An 8890-nucleotide genomic window follows, 5' to 3' on the forward strand; every position below is an offset into this window, starting at 1 on the left:
CACACACACACACACACACACACAGACACACACACACACACACACACACACACACACACACAGACACACGCACACCACACACACACACACACGCACACACACACACACACACACACAGACACACACACACACACACACACACACCAGACACACACACACACACACACACACACACACACACGCACACACCACACACGCAGACACATACACACGTACACACACACACACGCAGACACACACACACGCAGACACACACACACACACACACACACTCACACACACACAGACACACACACACACACACACACAGACACACACACACACAGACACACACACACACAGACACACACACGCAGACACACACACGCAGACACACACACGCAGACACACACACACACACCAGACACACACACACACACACACGCAGACACACACACCTGATTTTTTAATCTAATTAATTAGATGACGTGCCAAAAATGTTAAATGAAAATAAACACAGAAGAGACATTACAGTAGCTTTAGAAAGAAACGTCTTGATTCTACATTGCACAGATAAAGTTTCTTTTAAAGTAAATATATTCAATTATTTAATGAATAAATAAATGATACTCTGAATATGAAATGAAAAGCGGCAGTAGATTTATCCGATTCGTTGAGTCACTGAATCACTGACTTTAAAAGCTGGATTCATTCAAAAAGCGACTCTTTATGAATCGAAACAGATAATGTTGTGTCTAACAATAAAACCTCCTTGTTTATTAAACTCTTGTTAGTTAATATTACATTTCAGGGAAGAACATCTCTTACTGATGTGATACTGCCATCATATATTTCCTTCATAATTAACAAATGAATAAATGAATAATGAATACGCGTTAAGTTTTACGCTTTTAAGTTCATCTTAAAAAAGATTTATTCTGTATATGAATTTTAATCCACGCTACATGTAGTCTTTTTTAAGTAATGTAACAGTTGTGTGTAACCGGTGTGTTTTACGCCATTAAACGTGACGGTATGTCGAGTCTGTGTGAACCACGGACATCGTTTGATGAGAGAGTTATATTTCTGTTTGTTTTAAGAGCAATCCGGGCCGGGTCTGACCTGAAAGGCGCGGAGCAGAGCCATGTGGTCGCTGAAGGTGTTGGCGGTGAAGCGTTTCCTGCACAGCATGGCGGCGCGCTTCTGAGCGGCTTGAGCGGGAAGAACGAAGGGGTCTCTGTGGGCGAGGGTGCAGGCGATGGTGAGGATGGGGTCCAGACACTTCAGCACCACGGCGCACAGAACCATCTTCCCTAAGTGTGGCTCCACGGGCAGGTCGGCGAGGTGATAGCCCAGCTCCGTCAGGTTCTCCCAGGGGTCCATCGCATCGATGGTCTGCGAGGAAGAGTTACAGGATCAGATCAGACCTTCACGAGCCTACTTCATATTTATATCTCGTCCCTCAGTCAGCATTAGATTGCATTACATTATATATTTGGATCATGTCTTACCGAGACATATCACTGGAGATAAAGCGATCACTGACGTTTAGATCAGCATCAGCTGCACCGTATTATAAATATCTCATCGTGTTAATATCAGCATCTTCAGCGAATGCATATTTTTGCTCAGTTTCAATAAAATTGATCTTATTTCATTTCCATATTCTCAACATATTAGACTACATGGTGTCCCTGGAGCTCAGAAAGATCATCAGGTATATTTGTAGCAATAGCCAACAACACATCGTAAGGGTCGTTTTATTTTTTGGGGGGAAAAAAATTATATAAAGAATTTTTTGCACCTCCAGATTACACAAAAATATAAATAAGCCTAATGATCGGTGGGCGTGCAAACTTTTGCACATAATCGTATACAACACTGTATGTGATGCTTTTGAATCCAGTTGATAAAGCAGCTCTTTACATGCATAAAAATCATCTGATTAAAAGGGTGACTTAGATCTACACCACTTCTTTCAGTTGATTTTCAGTCCAATTTAAACATCAATCTGATGATAAACAGATGATTTGTCTGACCTTCAGCATCTGTACGGCGTGTTTGACCGTGTTCAGGTGAGGAGGCTCAGGAGCTTTAGACAGGAACTCAGCGATCGGACAGGTGACCGGAGCCAGGAGTTTAGTGTGCAGACACAGCTCCTGAAACACACACACACACACACACACACACACACACACACACACACACACACACACACACACACACAGACACACACACACAGACACACACACACAGACACACACACACAGAGACACACACAGACTTGTCATCTATGACTGATGCACAGGGTTTCTACACAGTTTCCATTTCAAAATTCAAATTTCCAAAACTCTTCATTATGTTCAGGTTTATATTTAGTATACAGTACAGTTATCTGCACACAAAAATCAGTTTTGTACTTTGGAGATCTTAATTAGTTTTATATACCCCATTTCCTTTGTGCATCACTGCCATCTTACTACGAATACAAAAAAAAGCATGCCGTTTCCCTTTTTTAATGAAAGTAAAGCTGTGAATCAGTAGTGTATAGAGTCATGGAAATAAATGTATGTGTGTGTGTGTGTGTGTGTGTGTGTGTGTGTGTGTGTGTGTGTGTGTGAGCGGCATGCGCAGCAGCTGAGGAACCTGGTGCTCCAGCATGTTGTTGAACCTCAGACGGCTGAAGAGATGGAAACAGATGCCCGGTCTGCAGCGGCCCGCTCTAAACGACACATCAAACAGAGTCTCATCAGCTCTACAGTCACACGCTCATCTCGTCTGACGCGCGGACGGACGCGGACTCACCTGCCCTTCCTCTGCAGAGAGCTGGCCTTCGAGATCCACACCATCTTCAGCATGGTCACGTTATTCAGAGCGTCGTAGGCTTTCTGTTGAACACAAGAACGGCTTCATTCTAAACTTCTACAAAATTAAAACTGGATAAAAATAAATAAATAAATAAAAATAATAATAATAAATAAATATATATATATATATATACACATACATACACACACTATAATTATATATTATTATTTTTTTAATTGTCATTTTAAAGAAATGAATGCTCTGCAGTGAATGGGTGCCACAGAATGAGAGTCGAAAGAGCCGATAAAAGCATCCCAATAATCCACAGCACTCCTCCAGTGAAAAATCTTGCATCAAAATCCAGACACATATTTAGAGCTGTTTTGGTTTGTAAACAGGAGAGAAATCTGCACAGACCAGGCACTGATTCAGACCAGAACACTTTTTCACTGAAGGACGAGTTATTACGGATTATGACTCTGTGGTTTCTAAATGCTGGATTAGATCTTCTGTCTTCTCCAGATGTGGATCAGACTCTCATTCTGACGGCACCCATTCGCATCCATTGCTGAGAAAAAATAAATCAAACTCATGGCCAGAGGAAATTAGCGGCATGTTTTAATTTCTCACTGAACTACTTCTTTTCCAGCAGACCCACCTCTTTAACTTTGCCGGAGTCGATGACAAAAACGACGTCGTTGACCGTGATACTGGTCTCTGCGATGTTGGTCGAGAGAATCTGGTGAAAGAGACGAGATCGTCCGGTTTGTTCACATTTAAAGGAGTCTCTGTGAAGTTTATAGAAATAAGAGAAACAGATACGCACTATTTTGCGAACACCTTTAGGCATGTTCTTCAAGACCTTCTTCTGGTCTGACGTCTGCATGCTGGAGTGCAGTATGAACACCTGGAACCTGCTGACGGGCAGTTAGTTCATCAAGAACCAACAAACACCACTATTAAAGCTATTTTTTAATAAAGGTATCTGACTGCATTGACGTATGCATTTGACTGCGAGCTATTCTGAAGAAATGAAACAATCCTTCAGCCTCTGAAAGTAAACACAGACATTAACATGCAATGATTCGAGTCTTTAGACAGACCTTTGCTGGTGATCTGTAAACCTTTATCATCAAAGAGGATGCGATCTCTCAGAGAGACAATCTCATCGTAGCCAGGCAAGAATATCAACACTGCGCCTGAGAATTAAAAAAATATCAACCGGATTAATAAACGCTTAAAAATGTTCCGTCATTCATTTAAGTACGTTATAAGAATAAAAGTCAAACTGTTGAAAGCACAAGAAAATATTCAGGTCAAACCTGGAAACAAAAGACTTACTTAAAGAATTAGTATCAATTTAAAACAATGAGAATGATCTAAAAAAATTGCAGTTACTGAAAATAATACTTTTGTAAGCAATGCATGTAAAATACATTTAAAGTGTCACAGCAATGAGAGAAATATACTTTGTATTACAGCAATAAGAACTGATCAGGAAATGTGTTTAAAATGGGGGATAAAAATCTTATTAATAAAACGTTTAGTGAGATTCACTCCTTTAACAGCTTGGCAGGAACTCCAAGACTTCAAAACAAGATGGCCGCCGCAGACATGAAGTGGAGCGCAGGTCTCACCCTCGTCAGAGCTCTGGAAGATGCTGGAGAGCAGATGAAGGATGAGATCCAGGTCCACTTTCTCATCGTCGAAGCTGTGATGGTACGCTTTGAGCAGCTCCTGGTCCTCAGGATTCAGCTCCGACGCGGCCGTCTGGACCAGAGACGCCTCGTCCAGGTGACCCGCTTCAACACACCATCTGCACACACACACACACACACACACACACACACACCTTACACACACTCTCTTGCATGCTCAGTAAATAGAGAATGTGTGAAATGCTCACATGTGAGACTCCAGCAGATCTACAGCCTCAGTTTGATTGAAGTGTTTGGCCCAGTCAAGAGCAGTCCTGAAACAAACATTACATTTACATTTATTCACTTCTGAACAGTTCAAGCGGCACACTTCATTACTGATTGAGTTACTTAAGGACGGAGCAGTTCAAAACTATATTATAAACGGCTACTCACTCTAACTCGTTTCACAAAGTACCAAATTAACTGAAATAATATTATATCTTACAAGTGGATCTGAAGGAAAAATTTAACATTTTATGGTACGAACACCTAAACAATGCATGGTAGACTGAGCTGTTTTAATATTACGTTTAGTTTTAATTAAACATTATTTAACCATCATTTTTACAGTTAACCATCATTCACAGTTTTTCCTTAATGTTTAAATATTTATAGCAATTTGATTCGATAGTTTCAGCTTGTTTAGTTTTAGTTATTTTAGCATGTGAAAAATGCACTTCTGAGCTGTGGCAACAAAAATGGAAACATCTCTGTTTCAACAGTTTTGGAAGTGTCTAAAAGAACTGCACACATATGTACAAGTCACTGGTGTTTGGTGATGGTTTTCACCAAAGTCAAAGACCCGTCTAGTTCTTCCGCTCGGACTCCATCAATCGTTTCTTATACACAGATGCATCATCATTATAGCAACTCTTGCTATAATATTAGAAGCACACAAATCCCTAGAATATCATTACATGCTTAGATTAGTACTCATGGAAATTACTGAAGTAGTAAAACCTGTTCATTAGAAGGGGTGCCAATACTTTTGTCCATATAACGCCACATGACTCTGTGCTTGTTTATTTTCATTAAGAGTGAGTTTTTTATGTCTTTAGCCTTAATTAACAGTAATAAGTCTGCTGGTTGACATCCGTGTGTGCTGTTAAACCCATGCCTGTGGTGTGTTTTGTGTTTCTGACTCCTCACCAGCCGTTGGAGGCTTTGATGTTGACGTTTGCGCCCATGCTGAGGAGCTGCTCCATCTGGCTGAGAAAACCTCGTCCGGAGGACACCATCAGCGGCGTGGCGCTCGTCTCGCTGTGTCTGAAATCCACTGAAAGACCACAAAACATGAGAGAAGACGCACACTACACCTCATTAGGTTTTACTGCATACCTGCCAGGAAATCAGAATGGAGTATTCACAGACCAAGGAATAAGCACAAATCCGTCCAATTTAACCTTCAACATTATAACATAGTACCAACTTACTCATACGTACATTTTACAGCATTAGTTCAAAGCTTTTTATTCCTTGAGAAGGTTTGGCATGTACTGCTCCTGGTATATATCCAAAATAACCCATACTGAATCGAATCGGATCCTTTTAAATCTGTTTATTCAGCAACCACTAGAAAGAATTTCTCCTGATTTTCTCTGGCGTTCGAGTGGAGATTTATTACTGATCACTGACGAGATGCATACGTCTATGGAAGCTTTTGTCTTATCGCGATTTCACTACGATTTCCGCGGCAGCCCCATCCTCCAGCCCTACCGCTGATGTTCTCGCTCAGGATCAGATTGAAGAGCTGCACACGGCGCCGGGCGCCTTGGTTCAAGAAGATGTTGGAGATGCAGGCGTCCATTTCTCTGAGCAGCCAGGGCTCCAGCGTGGCCACGTCCTTCTCGCTCTGCGCACAGACAACAGAAACGCTTTAAAACCAGACCAGAATTCAGCAAACACCCCCGAGGTCACAAGAACACGCAAAGACAGTACCATCTGACTGAAGACGCTGTCGCCATACGCCGTCATCCAGAAGATCGTTCTCCTGCAGGACACAAGAGTGTGTCTTTTCCCTCGGAGCGTCCGGCTGTGAGACGTCTAGACGGGCGTCACACCACTCCGTCAGAGACGTCTGCTGTCTCTCCTCTGAACACACAGAAGCAGACTTCTTTATTCTAACCGTGTCACCTGACGGACATGTAGCTGCTCTGTTTGATCAGAATTACAGTAAAAGCTGCTAAATATTCTTTTATATATTATATAATATATATTAAATGTAAAGTATCTGTTTTCTATGACCGAGTTTTAATGCTATATATATATATATATATATATATATATATATATATATATAGTTTATATTATTATATTTCAAAAATAAAGTCAAAATATTTTGACAATTAAGTCAAAATTATGTAATATTTCGAGAGCATATTATTATTATTATATTATTATGTTTATTTCCGAATAAATATATATTTATAGAATTTATATCCGTATAAATTCCCAAAACATTTAGACTTTTTTGTAATATTCCCACTTTACATTCGTGATTTAAACGTATCACTAAAACACCATGGTAGTTTTCTCTGTGAGTCTGTTAATAGTTGAATTTTCAGCATCATTACATCCTTCGGAAATCATACTAATATACTGATTTGCCTGTTGATTCATATTTTCTGGAAACTGTGATCACGCTACCTTCCATTCAAAAGATTTCAATAAAGACTTTAGCAATTTTATTCACACATGATACATTAAAAGTGACAGTAAAGACACTGATAATGTCACAGCCATTTCTATTACAAATAAATGCAACTTCTATTCATCTGTGAACCCCGAAAAAAACTAAATGCATCAAGGGTTTACACAAAAATATCATGCAGCATAACTGTTTTTAACATTGACAATAATCAGAAATATTTGTTGAGCAGTAAATCTGTATATTATTACGATTTCTAAAGATCATGTGACACTGAATGATGCTGAAAATTCATACTTTAACACTTCTTTTAGACAAATAACAAAAATCTTAATTATCATCACACTTGACCAGGAGTGTGTTTTATTCTTCAGCGCCACCTTTCTGCGCCTCTTCTTGTATTTGGTCATGTCTTTGTTGGTGTAGCCGGTGGTCCGCAGGATATCCTCCAGAAAGAGCTGCTTGACCTCATACGGACAACCTTGACTTCAAACGGAAATTCAACGTCATCGTTCAACACTCCAAACATCACATTTACATCGATGTGTATCAGTGTCATCCTTCCATACAGTCCAACTCAATTCCTGAAGATAGTAATGCAATTCGTAGAAAATATAATGAAATGTGATTTAGGATAACTTCAAGATAATCGAGATTGAATCTATTTGGTAAAAATCCCATCTTACAAAAAGACGGCGCCATTTAAGACAAAATTGGCTGATGTTGACCTAAAAAAGCAAAATGTTTGCTCTTCACCATTCCTACTTCTCACGCCTCAAATACATAGAGAACATTACCAACGCTTTTAACCCAAGTTTCTGAAGCAAGAGTAAAGAAAATAATGCATGAAATGTATAAAGTAGTACTGACCTATCTACCTTTTCTTAACTGAATTTTAAACCGAAGTCTTGAAGAAACCAAAAAAGATCTAAGCAAATCTCCCAGGTGACCTATTGAACTCATAAAAGATCTCATAAAAGTGAGGAGTTAATATCTATGCAACTGGAAACGTCATTATAAAGCGTTTCTCCGTCATAAAGATCTCTCACTGTAGATAACAGGACAGGCTCGAAGTATCTGGCCCGAACAGGTTGGCGTCCAGAGCAGCGCTGGACAGGATGAGCTTCAGCGACGGCGTCTTCTGGACCAGCTCCAGCCTTCATCTTCGTGAGCAGGGAAGTCGGTCAGGCCGTCTCGCCGCGCACCTCGGCCCTGCCGGGAGGAGACGGATTAAGACGCGGGCCAGAAAGCACACGGAGAAGAGTCTCGTGCGGCGCTCACCCGCGATCACGCGCATGGCGGTGGACAGGCCGCCGCCGACATCAGCGTCCGCGGGAGAACTCCGCTGCGTGCAGAACGTCAGCAGGGTTTTAGGAGACACTCTGAGGACGCAGCCATTACCCACAATTCATCAGCCACGACTGCAGTCGGTTTGGAACACTCTCGTTATCATTACATTAACTTCGCACCTGCTCTCAGGCGGATCTGATAGCCGACGGTCTGCTCCGATCTTCTCCCCCGCGCTCCGCCGCCACGCGCATCCGCCACAGCGATGGTGGCCAGCCTCCTGGGCTGAGTGCAGAAGATCCGGCAGGGCAGCCCGCTCCGACAGCAGTCGTCCAGCAGGAACTGAGGGATCTGAGAGAGGATATCAGCGTTTGGAATAAACGCACGCGTCGGCTTTGTGAAATGTAGGATGTAATATACAAACCTGTGTGGTTTTTCCTGAGCAGTCTCACCCAGAACCAGCACCACC

General features: G+C 41.4%; 1 pseudogene; it reads right to left on the bottom strand.

Annotated features, from left to right (window-relative positions):
- LOC122332370 overlaps positions 1-8675 on the bottom strand; it is a 13286-nt pseudogene extending 4611 nt beyond the window's left edge.
- Between the last annotated feature and the right edge of the window lie 215 nt (positions 8676-8890).

The sequence above is a fragment of the Puntigrus tetrazona genome, unplaced genomic scaffold, assembly GCF_018831695.1.
Source record: "Puntigrus tetrazona isolate hp1 unplaced genomic scaffold, ASM1883169v1 S000000020, whole genome shotgun sequence".
Classification (NCBI taxonomy): domain Eukaryota; kingdom Metazoa; phylum Chordata; class Actinopteri; order Cypriniformes; family Cyprinidae; genus Puntigrus; species Puntigrus tetrazona.